Here is a 14,795-nt window from a genome sequence, read left to right as displayed (position 1 = left end):
TGTGTCATCAGCAAATTTAATCAGTTTAGCCTCAATTCCTTCATCTAAATCGTTGATAAAGATGTTGAACAATACAGGGCCCAGGACAGAGCCCTGTGGTACCCCACTTGAGACATTCTTCCAACTGGATGTGCAGCCATTTACGACCACTCTTTGGGTCCGATCACTAAGCCAGTTATGAATCCACCTAACAGTTGCCTTGTCCATTCCATACTTAGTCATTTTTTCAATAAGGATGGTATGAGATACTTTGTCAAATGCTTTGCTGAAGTCAAGATATACTATATCTACAGCATTTCCTTGATCCACCCAATCAGTGATTCCGTCATAGATGGAAATTAAGTTAGTCTGACATGACTTATTAGTTACAAACCCATGCTGACTCTGTTTAATCACTTCATTCTTATCCAAGTACTGAAATACATGTTGTTTAATAATTTGTGCAAAGATCTTTCATGGTATAGAAGTCAGACTCACCAGCCTATAGTTGCCTGGGTCCACATTCTTCCCCTTTTTGAAGATAAGAACAACATTTGCTCTTCTCCATTCTAATGGGACTTCTCCTGTTCTCCAAGAATTTTCAAAGATTATGGAGAGGGGTTCAAAAATTTCTTCTGCTATCTCCTTCAGTACTCTGGGGTACCATCCTGAAGGATGGTTATGTATCTCAAAGTGGGTGGCTTTGAGATGGAGACTTAGTTATGTGTTGATCAGCAATGATATTGCTGAAGTGTTATTTCAATATATAAGGGAGAAGTCTCCAGGTAACTTGGGAGTTGGGCGGGCCGGTTACCTACAAACCCACCCAGGGGTGTGTCTGAAAACGCCTGTATTAAAAAGCTATGTGAGTGTGTGAAGGACATGTGATGAGGTCATAGTCACGTGACCCGGTGGGCGTGGCTATAGACCATATAATGTGGCCAGGGTAGGTCACATGTGAGGAATGCTGGGACCTGGTTGGTCCAGTGTGGAAGGTCCTGCAGACATGGAACTTCCTGCCTGACAGCAAGTGTGAAGTGGCTGTCAGCAATGGTGATGTGTGCCTGAGAGTTCCCTGGAGGGAATGAATGTGTGCGGAATGCTGAAGCCGCATGAGGAGCCCTGACTTGGGTGAGATAGTTGTGAGGCTAAGAGAGCCTGCGTACTGGACATTGGTAACCAGAGTGAAGCATTATAATAGACGCTATGCTGGTAATGCTGTTGAGTGAACTTTCTGTTGCTGCTGTGGTTTATGAGGCGTGAATAAACTGCAAGGACTGTATGATTTGTTGGAAAATCCTGTGCCGGAACTGGTTTTTGTTCTCTACAGGTGAGAATCCCCTAAGTAAATGACAGCGCTACCTCACACCCCCTGCTATTCCCTGGCCTCTCCCGTGTCAATCCCTGCACTGGCTCCCCATTACCCAAAGACTCCAGTTCAAAACCCTAACCATGACATACAAAGCCATCCACAACCCGAGTCCTCCATACATCTGTGACCTCGTCTGTCAGTAGTTACTGCACGAAACCTCCGATCCTCACAAGATCTCCTTCTGTACTCCACTCTTATCTCCTCTTCCCACAATCACATACAAGACTTCTCCCACGCATCCCCCCTACTCTGGAACTCTCTACCACAACATATCAGACTTTCACCTACCATGGAAACCTTCAAAAAGAACCTGAAGACCTACCTCTTCCGACAAGCCTACAACCTGCAGTAACCACCGATCCACCAAACCGCTGCACGACCAGATCTACCCTCACCTACTGTATCCTCACCCATCCCTTGTAGATTGTGAGCCCTCGCGGGCAGGGTCCTCTCTCATCCTGTACCAGTCGTGACTTGTATTGTTTAAGATTACTGTACTTTTATGTATTATGTATACCCCTCCTCACATGTAAAGCGCCACGGAATAAATCGCGCTATAATAATAAATAATAATAATATTAACCCCCACACAGCCCTCTACACAGTAGTGTGGATCCCACAAAAACCTCACTGCATAATTGCTTGCATACAGTATAATGGCCCCTACATAGACCTGCAAACAGTATAATGGCCCCCCACATAGTCCTGAAATCAGTATAATGGTCCCCACGCCTGCAAACAGTATAATCGTCCCCAACATACATCTGCAAACAGTATAATGCCCCCCCACATATACCTCCATATAGTATAATGACCCCACATAGCTCTCCAAATAGTATAATGGCCCCCATATATCCCTCCATACAGTATTATGAGCCCAATATGGCCCTCCATATAGTATTGTGGGCCCCACATAGCCCTCCATACCGTATAATGGACCCCATATTGTGCTCCATACAGTACAATGGGCCCCATATAGTCCTCCATATAGTATAATTGGCCCCATATATTCCTCCATACAGTACTATGGACCCCACATATACCTCCATATAGTATAATGACCCCCACATAGCTCTCCAAATAGTATAATGGCCCCCATATATCCCTCCATACAGTATTATGAGCCCCATATGGCCATCCATACAGTATTATGGGCCCCACATAGCCCTCCATACAGTATAATGGACCCCATATTGTGCTCCATACAGTACAATGGGCCCCATATAGTCCTCCATATAGTATAATTGGCCCCATATATTCCTCCATACAGTACTATGGATCCCACATAGCCTTCCATGCAGTATTATGGGCATCACATAGCCCTCCATACAGTATTATGGGCACCACATAGCCCTCCATACAGTATTATAAACACCACATAGCCCTCCATACAGTATTATGATATTATGGGCATCACATAGCCCTACATACAGTATTATGGACCCCATATAGTGCTCCATACAGTATTTTGGGCCCCATATAGTCCTCCATTCAAAATAATGGGCCCCATATAGTCCTGCATACTGTATTAAGGGCACCACATTTTTCTCCATACATAAAAAAATAATTAAATACTTCTCCCCACTCCCCTGCTGCTCTGTTATCTGCTGTAAGGCTCGCGCCTAGACTGGATGGCGCGAGCGTGGGATTGTGACCCAACTGTGCCACAAACCAGACTACCCTGGAAGGGGCATGACTAATCAGCTAACTTGGTGTTCGCTGGAGCCTCTGATGGTGAGGTCAGGCTTGCGCGGCAGGTAGTTGCCAGGTACCACTCCAGGGCAGTGTCTGGCTGTGGCAGCTGATCCCACGGAGGGACTGAACACAAATAACAGATGCAGGCAAGTACAGACGGGAACGATTGGTACTCTGGTGGGCACGGCTGGCACTCCTGGCAGGCAGGCGGGCACGGTTGGCACTCTTGGAAGGCAGGCGGGCCCAGCTGGCACTCTTGGCAGGCAGGCGGACACGGCTGGCACAGCTAGCACTCTTGGCAAAGGAGGGCATGGCTGGCACTCTGGGCAGGCAGGCGGGGACAGCTACCGGGACTGGAACTGGTTCAGGTAGGACAGGAGCATAGGCAGGTACGAGTGGGATAAGGGAACAGGTAGGAACCAGACAAAAGGGACAGTAACCGCAGGGAGCAAAGCAGAACCACAGGGTGCAGTGCAGAGCAGAACCGCAAGGTGCCCAGCAGAGCAGAACCGCAGGTTGTGGAGCAAAGAGCAGCACCGCTGGTTGTGGAGCAAAGAGCATAGCTGCTGGTTGCGGAGCAAAGAGCAGAGCCGCAGGTTGCAGAGCAAAGAGTAGAGCCGCAGGTTGCGGAGCAAAGAGCAGGAGGAGTGAAAACAAGGAAACACACAGTGGGATAGGGAAAGCTACATAGAGGGACTTAATAGAGGGTCCTAAATTGCCTTTACATTATTGTCCGCTCTATTGCATTCACAATCCTATTGTTTTTGGTTTGAACAATGGCTCTCCTGACCTGGAATGTCTATATGGGAATTTACCTGATGTGAGTAGGACTCTGGGTGTCAGGGGCGGACATTCTTCTTGTGCAGCCAGTGAAGCTACACTGGGGCCCCTGCAGGGTAGCTAATAATGAGGCCTCGGGGCCTACAAGAGAAAATGGCAGCGGAGCTGCAGCGATCCATCCTGCTCCCTGCCTGCGCTTCCTGTCTGACAGCAATCAGCCACGACGGAATCACATCATCATTCAGTGCTGCGGCTGTACCAGAGAGAGGAAGCTGACAGTGATGCTGCAGGAAAGCATGCGGAGAGGTGAGAGGTGCTGTGTGTGTGTGTAACGCCGCCGGGGAACATGCAGAGAGGTGAATGGTGCTGTGTGTGTCTGTGTGTATAGGTGGAGAAAAGGGCAATAATTTGGGTGATGGGGGAGAAGGCATTGATGGAGGAGAAGGCCATGATGGGGGTGACAGAGAAGGCATTGATGGGAGTGGTGGGGGAGAAGGCAATGATGGAGGTGGTGGAAAGGACAATGATGGGGTGGTGGAAAGGGCAATAATGGGGGAGGTGAGGAAGAGAAAATGATGGAGGTGGGGGAGAAGGCAATGATGGTGGCAGTGGAAAGGACAATGATGGGGGTGGTGGGGAATGAGGGAATGATGAAGGTGGTGGAGAAGAAGACAATGATGGGGGTGGTGGGGGAGAGGGCAATGATGGGGTGGTGGGGGAGAAAGCATTGATGAAGGTGGTGGAAAGGACAATGATGGGGGTGGTGGAATGGGCAATGATGGTTGTGATGGAAAGGGCAATAATAGGGGTGGTGGGGGAGGGGGAGGAGGAAATGATGGAAGTGGTGGAATGGGCAATGATGGGGTGGTAGGGGAGAAAGCAATGATGGAGGTGGTGGAAAAGACACTGATAGGGTGGTGAGGGAAAAAGCAATGATGGAGGTGGTGGAATGAACAATGATTGGGGTGGTGGGGAAAAGGCAATGATGGTGGTGGTGAAAAAGACAATGATGGTCGTGGTGGAAAGGGTAATAATAGGGGTGGTGGGAGAGGAGGAAATGTTGGAGGTGGTGGAATGGGCAATGATGGAGGTGGTGGGGGAGAAAGCAATGATGGAGGTGGTGGAATGGGCAATGATGGGGGTGGTGGGGAAAAGGCAAGGATGGTGGTGGGGTAGAAGGCAATGATGGAGGTGGTGGAATGGGCAATGATGGGGTGGTGGGGGAGAAAGCAATGATAGAGGTGGTGGAAAGGGCAATGAGGGGAGTGCTGGGGGAGAAGGCAATGATGGGGTAGGGGAAAGGGCAATAATGGGATGCGGGGAGAGGAGGACAATGAGGGGTGTGGGGGATTGGGAAGGGAGGAAGGGGGATTTATGATAGATTTAGGAACAAGGGGAGATGGAGGAAGATGTTATCGCTTATCATGTTTAACACAGTCCCTTAGTAAGGCTTAGTATATAGTGTACTTATTTATTATACATAGCACAGCACCTTAGTATATAGTGTACTCACTTATGTATAGCACAGTCCCTTAGTATATAGTTAGGCCTAACACAGTCAGTTAGTATATAGCATACTTACTTATTATATATAACACAGTCCATTAGTATATAGTGAACTCACTTATGTATAACACCATCCTTAGTTACATAGTTTTCTCTTTTGTTATGTATAACACCGTCCCTTTACATAACATCCTCTCTAGTTACAGTATATGTGGTGCTGTCCCTTATATCGCTTCCACTGCTGTTATGTACAGTGCTGCCTCTTATATAGTGTATTCTTGTTATTGTTGTTATTCACAGTGCCCTCTTTTATTACATAGTCTGCTCTCTTATTAGATATAAAATGACTGCTGATGGAGGAGCCGGTGACCAGACTACCAGTCCATCATCTCCTCCACTAGAAGTGAGTTTCTTTGGACATTAAAAGACTTTTGCTTTGAACTTTTATGTGGTCCCTGCCTATCTATTGCACTGCACCAACTCCATTGCACTACACAGGGCAACATGTATCAGTAACTGGCTGTAGTATCCCATCCATGTATGTTTGTCTCTGAAACCCTGCTGCGTTCCTGAGAAAACCATGCTTTTAGTGGCTGCTTGGGACCAAGCTGCACTGTGCACTAGTCATACGGGTGGGTCCTGTTACGATTCTTCCACTCAGTGAGTGATTTCTATGCAGTTCTATGGAAACTATCTTGCTTAGTTGTCTGTGTTTTGATTGACAGCTTGGCTGTCCAATCCTGTGATGGGCATGATGAGCTTTTGGTTCCTTGATTGACGGCTCAGCTATCTAATCTGTGACTGGGAGCTGCGGGATTTTCTCCAGGTGTTCGGTGTTCTAGTGATTGCCCAGCTACTTAACTGAGCTGTCTGCCCCTGATCCTTGCCAGATATAGTTTGTGCTTCTTGGTGTTAGCCTGATTATATTGCTCTGAGTTCTGATTTTCTGCTGCCTGACCCTTTGGATCGTGTTCTGACTATCCCTTTGCCTTGTCCTTTGGCTTTTGATCCGCTAACTCTTGTTATTGACCCTGGACTGTGACCTGGCTTACTCCTTCGTCATTTCCCTTGGCTACCTACGTACTTCTATTGGTATTGACCCCGAAACATCTGCCTCTCGGTCTGTCCATGAGTAGTGACTAGTGTCACAGGTCCCAGGTGTCTTCTCCCACTCTCTGATACTGACCAGTCTCTGTCTATGCATTTATTTACTTGAGCACTTATGTTATAACCCTGCTGTGTGTTTTAGCCTTCCATTAAGCTACTTTGCGTTTACATTTTTGTTTTGTTATATAAATATATATCTTACTTCACTATAAGGCTATGTGTGCATGTTGAGTATTTGCTTGCTGAAATTTCTGCAAGGTTTTCCTTGGCAGGAAAACGCTGCGGCTAAAATACGCGTTTTTGTATGCATTTTTGTATGCGTTTTTGTACAGCAATGAAGGCTTTTTGAGCAAAATAAAGGTATTTAAAAAAGTTTTGTGATGTTATTTCTTGGTTCAACACCACCTTTTCATGCTGATGCAGTGGCATCAGAGTAATGGAATTAGGGCTTGGCGTCAGGCGCTGTCATTGACACCTACTGTAGCTCTAGGCTTAAAATTTTGTGGGCTCCCAACATAATTTTAATAACCAGCAGAGGGAAAGCCGACGGCTGCAGGCAGGAGTTTTGTAGCCTAAGAAGGGAGTAATAGCCATGGAGCTTCCCAGGCTATTAATATCAGCTCACAGCTGTATACTCAGCCATTACTATTAAAATGGGGGACCCCCCAAAAAATGACGTGGGGTACCCCTATAATTAATAACCAGCAAAGGCTATACAGACAGCTGTGGCCTGATATTAATAGCCTAGGAAGGGGCATTGGATATTGGCTCTCCCAGACTAAAAACATCAGCTCTCCGCTGCCCCCAAAAAGGCACATCTATAAGATATTCCAAATCTGGTGCTTAGCCTATAGCGGTGGCAAATGGGGTTCATATTTGTAGGGTTGATGTCACTTTTGCATTTTCAGGTGACATCAAGCCCACAGGCTAGTAATGGAGAGGCGTCTATAAGACACCTATCCATTAGTAACCCCATAGTGATATTGAATAAAAGCACAGACACCCAGAATAAAGTCCTTTATTTGAAATAATGACAAAGACTCCTTTATTGAATCTTAATTAAACTTACCAAATGCCTATGTGACGTTTTTAGGTACAAACTATGTCAGAGAGTGGACCCTCTGGATCGCGGATCCGGAGCCCCTGGGCCGAGCACGCCAGGTGAAGACCGACCCCTATACAGGGATTGTTTGAGGCAGGACCACAGAGGACGGAGGCACGACAGCCGGAACCAAGAGGGATGGCTCGACGGACAAATGAGGACAAGGGAGGCGGTGGGCTTAGATACGGGCCATGGACCGGAGGACACAGAGGAAATGTAATACAGGGAACGGCAGGGAGGCTGAGCCTGGACAGGCTGGAGAACGAAGAAATACAACACTGAGGACGGCAGGGAGGCTGTACCTGGAGAGGCTGGAGACAGAGGGAATGCAACACAGGGGAATGCAGGGAGGCAGAGCCTGGACAGGCTGAAGACAGAAGAAACACAACACAGGGGACGGCAGGGAGGCTGTACCTGGAGAGGCTGGAGACAGAGGGAATGCAACACAGGGGACGGGAGGAACTACAGGTGTACTGTAGCGGCCAGAGGGTGCAGGAAGACTACACGATCATCAGGCGCCCTCCTCATAGCGAGGATGCCTGAAGTATCCTGGCACCCGGAAATGCGTCTCCTAGCCCTGCCCCTCAGCGACGCCCACCACTGGAGGGAGAGAGTGGGAGGATGCGTGGCCGTGACCGAGAGCGGGTACCTGGAGCCGCAGCGGAGAGGAACGCCGAGCGGGCGCGCGTGTGGACGGGGGCGCGCCGGTGAGAGGACACTGCGGCGTGAGCCGCCGCTGAAGGGACATCGGCGGGTACAGCCGCCGATGTCACAGTACCCTCCCCCTTACGCCCTCCCCTTCTGAGATTGGCCAAATATTTTTTCAGGATCAGGGGGGCATTGATGTTTTCTCGAGGCTCCCAGGACCTTTCCTCGGGGCCAAAACCCCTCCAATCAATAAGAAAAAGAGTTTTTCCCTTGACTCTTTTCATAGCCAAGATGTCTTTGACTTCAAAGACGTCGTCCGAGCCAATTGGTGAGGGAGAGGCAGTGGAAACTGGTTGGAACCGATTCAGAACTACAGGTTTCAAGAGCGAGACATGGAAGGCGTTGGGAACCCGGAGCGAAGCAGGCAACCTCAGCTTATAAGCCACTTCATTAATGCATCCAATCACTTCAAAGGGCCCAATGTACCGAGAGCTCAATTTGTAAGAGGGGACTTTCAGACGAATATGTTTGGTTGAAAGCCAGACCTTGTCACCCGGATGGTATGGAGGCACGTCCTTCCGTCTCTTGTCCGCATGTTTCTTGATTCGGGTATTGGCACTCTTGAGCGCTTCCCTGGTCTCCCTCCAAATCTGCGAGAATTCCATGGTGAGCGAATCTGCTGCGGGCACTCCTGTAGATGTGGAAAAGGGTAGCGGAATACCTGGATTCTGACCGGTTACCACAAAAAATGGTGACTTGGCGGTAGATTCGCTGGGATGGTTATTGTGCGAAAATTCAGCCCACGGTAGGAGAGCGACCCAATTGTCCTGATGGGCATTGGAGAAGTGACTAAGAAGGTAGTTAACGCCTGATTAATCCGCTCCACTTGCCCGTTGGTCTGAGGATGGTATGCAGAGGAAAAGTCGAGAGATGTACCCATAAGCCGGCAGAGAGCCCTCCAGAAGCGAGAGGTAAACTGGACCCCCCAATCCGACACGATCCGCTGCGGAAGACCATGTAGCCGGAAGACCTGATGGATGAAGATCTCGGCCAACCTTGGGGCGGACGGCAGACCCGGTAAGGGAATGAAATGGGCCATCTTGGAAAAACGATCTGCTACGACTAACATGGTGGTAAATCCAGCTGAGCGGGGTAGATCAGTCACGAAATCCATAGCAATTTGCTGCCAGGGAGCCTCTGGAACTGGTAATGGGTGAAGAAGTCCGGAGGGCAAAGCCCTAGCCACCTTGTTCTGGGCACAGATTGTGCACGAGGCTACATAGTCCATCACATCCTGGCAAAGAGCGGGCCACCAGTAGTACCGGGAAAGCAGCAAGAGGGTCTTCTTAGTCCCAACGTGCCCAGCAACCTTGGAGGAATGCCCCCAGCGTAGCACCTCCGAACGTCTGCTTTGAGGGACGAATGTTTTACCTGGCGGAGGAGTGGAAAAATTCACAGGAGCCACGGTGATCATCTTAGCAGGCTCGATAATATAGGATGGATCTTCATCCCTCTCTGGCGACTGTAACGACCTGGAAAGTGCATCGGCCTTGATGTTCCTATTGCCAGGTCGGAAGTGAAGTTGAAAGTCAAAACGGGAGAAATACAGAGCCCATCTGGCTTGCCGGGCATTGAGTCTTTGGGCGGACTGCAGGTAGGCCAGATTCTTGTGGTCCGTGAGGATGGTGAAAGGGTGTACAGCCCCCTCGAGTAAGTATCGCCACTCTGCCAAGGCCATCTTAATGGCAAGTAATTCCCGGTCTCCAATGGAGTAATTGCACTCCGCAGGCGAAAAGGTTTTAGAGAAAAAACCGCAAGGTACCAGACGTCCAGATGAGGCCTGCTGGGACAGGACCGCCCCAGCTGCGGTGGAGGAAGCGTCCACTTCTAGGACGAAGGGCCTGCTGGCAACCGGCCGACGTAAGATGGGTGCAGATGCAAAAGAACGTTTCAGAGCAAGGAAGGCGTCTTCAGCTTCGGGGGACCAGCTGTTGGACTTCGTTCCTTTATGGGTCAAGGCCGTGATGGGTTTGGTAACTGCAGAAAAATGAGGCACGAATTGTCGGTAATAGTTTGCGAACCCAAGGAACCGCTGGATGGCCTTTACCCCCACTGGACGGGGCCACTTGAGTACCGCACTGAGTTTTTCAGGATCCATCTTCAGACTGGAATCGGTGATGATATATCCCAAGAAGGGCAACGACGTCTGCTCAAACAGGCATTTTTCAATCTTGGCGTAAAGCCGATTCTCTCGAAGGCAATGCAAGACCAAGCGTACGCTCTTGCGATGGGAGGACAGATCGGGCGAGAAAACGAGAATGTCGTCTAAATACACCACCACACAGGAATAGAATAAAAAACAAAAAACAAATACACTAGAGTAGGGACTGTCCCACAGGGGTTGCCGTGACGTGGCGGGATGGCTTGTACATTATTTTGATCAAAATTATGTTTACTAAATACCCTTATTATTATTATTACCTTTATGCATTATTTGCAGTATATTTTTTACTTTTTAGTTCAGGATATTTGTGTTTTGTTTTCTCTGGTTAATGGTCATGTGTTAATATGCACTTACATTGTGCATACACATTAACTTACTTTTCTCAGTTCAGATTTGTTTTTTATTCATTTCATTGTGCATTCAGTGCATATATGGGTGTGACCGCCCTCTTTCTGAGCTGGGAAAGCCATCCAGTCTGGCCTAAGCTGTTACTAGTGGTTCAGCCGCTCGACCCTTATTCACATTCACGCCACTTGGCAAGTGAAAAGGTTTTAAATACTAGAGTAGGGACTGTCCCACAGGGGTTGCCGTGACGTGGCGGGATGGCTTGTACATTATTTTGATCAAAATTATGTTTACTAAATACCGTTATTATTATTATTACCTTTATGCATTATTTGCAGTATATTTTTTACTTTTTAGTTCAGGATATTTGTGTTTTTTATGTTTTGTTCACACAGGAATAGAGTAGATCCCGAAACACCTCGTTAATGAATTCTTGAAATACAGCTGGCGCGTTGCAAAGACCAAACGGCATGACTAAGTATTCATAATGCCCGTCACGGGTATTGAAGGCCGTTTTCCACTCATCCCCTGCACGGATCCGGATCAGATTGTAAGCTCCCCGCAGGTCTAACTTCGTGAAGATCCGGGCCCCTCTCAGCCGGTCAAAGAGTTCAGGAATCAACGGAAGAGGATACCGGTTTTTAACGGTGATATTATTTAGACCCCGGTAATCTATGCAAGGTCGCAGTGATCCGTCCTTCTTTCGGACGAAGAAAAAACCCGCGCCCGCAGGAGAAGAGGACTTCCGGATAAACCCCTTGGTCAGGTTTTCTTGAATGTATTCCGTCATGGCCGTGGTCTCAGCTGGGGAAAGAGGATACGTTCTTCCTCTGGGCGGAACAGCTCCAGGAATCAGGTCGATAGGGCAGTCGTAGGCCCGATGCGGCGGCAGAGAATCCGCTTCCTTCTTGCAGAAGACATCGGCGTACGCGTGATATGGAACAGGAAGACCCGAGAGATCGGCTGACCTAGGCTGGAAATGGGGGCAAACAAGGGTCCGCAAACAGCGTGCATGACAAGCGTGCCCCCAACCGCAAAATCTCCTCTGAGCGCCAGTCGACAACTGGCTCATGCCGCCTGAGCCAGGGTAACCCTAAGAGAATGGCGTGGGGCAATTGAGGCAGGACATAAAAGGCAATCTTCTTGAGGTGAAGTGCACCAATTTGTAGATCAACTTCGGTGGTCACCGTGGTGATGAGTTCAGGCAGAGGTTTGCCATCGATGGAGGAGATTGCTCGCGGGTTCCTCAGGATGACCACAGGAATCTGGAGTTTGTCAACCTCTTCCTGGCAGATGAAGTTGCCCGCTGCGCCCGAGTCCACATACGCCTCCACAGATCCACGCCCCCGACCTGTAATAAGCAGAGCTGAAAGGGTAAGTGGAGGAGAGGAGGTCTGATCACCTAGGAGGCCCTCTCTTACCTGGCCTAGGCGGATGCGTTTCCCGGTCTCTCAGGACAGGTGCGCACGAAGTGGTTGGCTCCACCGCAATACAAACAGAGTCCATTCGTCGCAGTTCTTTCTGAGTGGCAGCCGCGACACCGGCGGGGTCCATGGCCTGATGATACTGTGACGTTTTTAGGTACAAACTACGTCAGAGAGTGGACCCTCTGGATCGCGGATCCAGAGCCCCTGGGCCGAGCACGCCAGGTGAAGACCGACCCCTATACAGGGATCGTTTGGGGCAGGACCACAGAGGAAGGAGGCGCGACAGCCGGAACCAAGAGGGACGGCTCGACGGACAAATGAGGACTAGGGAGGCGGTGGGCTTAGATACGGGCCAAGGACCGGAGGACACAGAGGAAATGTAATACAGGGAACGGCAGGGAGGCTGAGCCTGGACAGGCTGGAGACCGAAGAAATACAACACTGAGGACGGCAGGGAGGCTGTACCTGGAGAGGCTGGAGACAGAGGGAATGCAACACAGGGGACGGGAGGAACTACAGGTGTACTGTAGCGGCCAGAGGGTGCAGGAAGACTACACGATCATCAGGCTCCCTCCTCATAGCGAGGACGCCTGAAGTATCCTGGCACCCGGAAATGCGTCTCCTAGCCCTGCCCCTCAGCGACGCCCACCGCTGGAGGGAGAGAGCGTGAGGATGCGTGCGCGTGACCGAGAGCGGGTGCCTGGAGCCGCAGCGGAGAGGAACGCCGAGCGGGCGCGCGCGTGGACAGGGGCGCGCTGGTGAGAGGACGCTGCGGCGTGCGCCGCCGCTGAAGGGACATCAGCGGGTACAGCCGCCGATGTCACAGCCTAATTCACCAAAGCCAATGTCTCCTGCAACAAAAATAAAATAATAAACGACAATATTCCTCACCTGTCCACCAAAAAATAATCCATAATGTCCCATGATGATCCTGATCACTTTGAAAGCAGTCACATCAGTGATGTGACTGCTCTCAAAGACAGCTGGCGATACACTGACAGGAGGTAATTACTCCCGCAGGGCATCAGTGAGTTGCCGTGAGAGAGTTCACTGGAGTTCATCAACTAATCAGCTCTGGTGATCTTCCTGATGAACAGCTGATGAACTCCAGTGAACTCTCTCACTGCAGCTCAGTGATACATTGCGGGAGCAATTACCTCTTGTTAGGGTATTGTTGGCAGCCGGGTAGAGGGGTCACATCTCCTGATGTGACTGTTCTACACATGAGATCGCTGTGGGTCACTCGGATTACGTGGACTACAGCGGACAGGTGAGTATATGTTGGTTTATTTATATGAGACGATGGCATTGGCGATTTGGTGTTAAGTATTGAAATAAAAATAAAAAAAATACCTATGTGTGAGGGACGAGGGAAAATCCATTTTGGATTATAGGTTTAGGACATCTCCGTCCACTCCTGGAATGTGCCCCTCCCTTGGCATGCATAAAAAGCCATGCAATGTTTCCTTTTAATTAAAACGCCAGGAAGTTCTTTGAAGCTCTTAATACATGGGTGTGAAATCTTCTGCAGCTACATCTTGCTGGTTCCTTTTGTCTGGTTGAAGTACATGGAGATACCATGGCACAACAAGTCACAGCAAGGGTCTGAGGTATTGAATCTGGAAAATTACCTATAACAACAGAATGCAAATCAATGAGACTAGCCGAGCACATAATCCGAATCGGTGTTCCTTCCCCCATATGCCCGTGCCCGGCAGTCACCTGCAGCACTTTGCGTTATTGAGTTATAAAGCATACCAGGAATTATATACGGTAGGCATATTTAGACTTTATGCGCAGATAAAATTCAGCGGAACCCAGGGACGGCGCCGCCAACCCATTCAGAGCTTCAGGCGGAAAGTTATGGGCCAGCCACGATTCTGGACAGGAAATCTTATTCTCAGACATGGGAGGAGGGTGGCAGCCCAGGGATGGCAGCAGAGTGAGGGAGTGAACAGCCTAGGAGATATAAGGCAGCTCCTCATTTTGGCTTAGTTTTCTACTGGCATTAGCTAACGCAGTCAGGAAAGCCTGTAACTAACATTTGGACTTGTGATCCATCAGCGCCTCCCTACGTGACACGGTACATGACACGGTAATTGTCATACCTCTATATTGTTCTTGTAAATATATATCTGTATATTTCTAGTGCGCCTTTTCGGCGATTTAATATAAAATTAATCTTGGGCTGCTCTTTTATCTCGATTCACGAATCCCCACGTCCTCACGCACCGTTGGTTATATTATACGATACCCGGGTTGGTTTCTCACCTGATATAAGTTGAATCACAGTCTTGAAAGGTAATTAGGCAAGAGTCCAATTCAAAGGGGTTTACAGTTATCTCTTAACTCTGCTAAAATTATCAAACTTTATTACAAAAATACAAACCAATATTAAACTATAAAATCACACTGCATCATACCTTAAAGAAATGAAACACCATAGGGAGGTGACTATCCCTAAACTGGCCTGTGTCTCCCTACCTGACAGCAGCGGTTGGAGCCCTATAACCTGCGTAATGGCCCCCCGCTCCACGGCGGCTCTCCTTATAGGGCCCTATACTGGCAGGGGTGTGATGAGGTGTTAAGCAGGTAGGTGAGAAAGAAGAG

This window comes from Dendrobates tinctorius, unplaced genomic scaffold (genome assembly GCF_039654945.1).
Source record: "Dendrobates tinctorius isolate UK_male_01 unplaced genomic scaffold, ASM3965494v1 ptg000383l, whole genome shotgun sequence".
In the NCBI taxonomy this organism is placed as follows: domain Eukaryota; kingdom Metazoa; phylum Chordata; class Amphibia; order Anura; family Dendrobatidae; genus Dendrobates; species Dendrobates tinctorius.
This window is presented reverse-complemented; position numbering follows the sequence as displayed.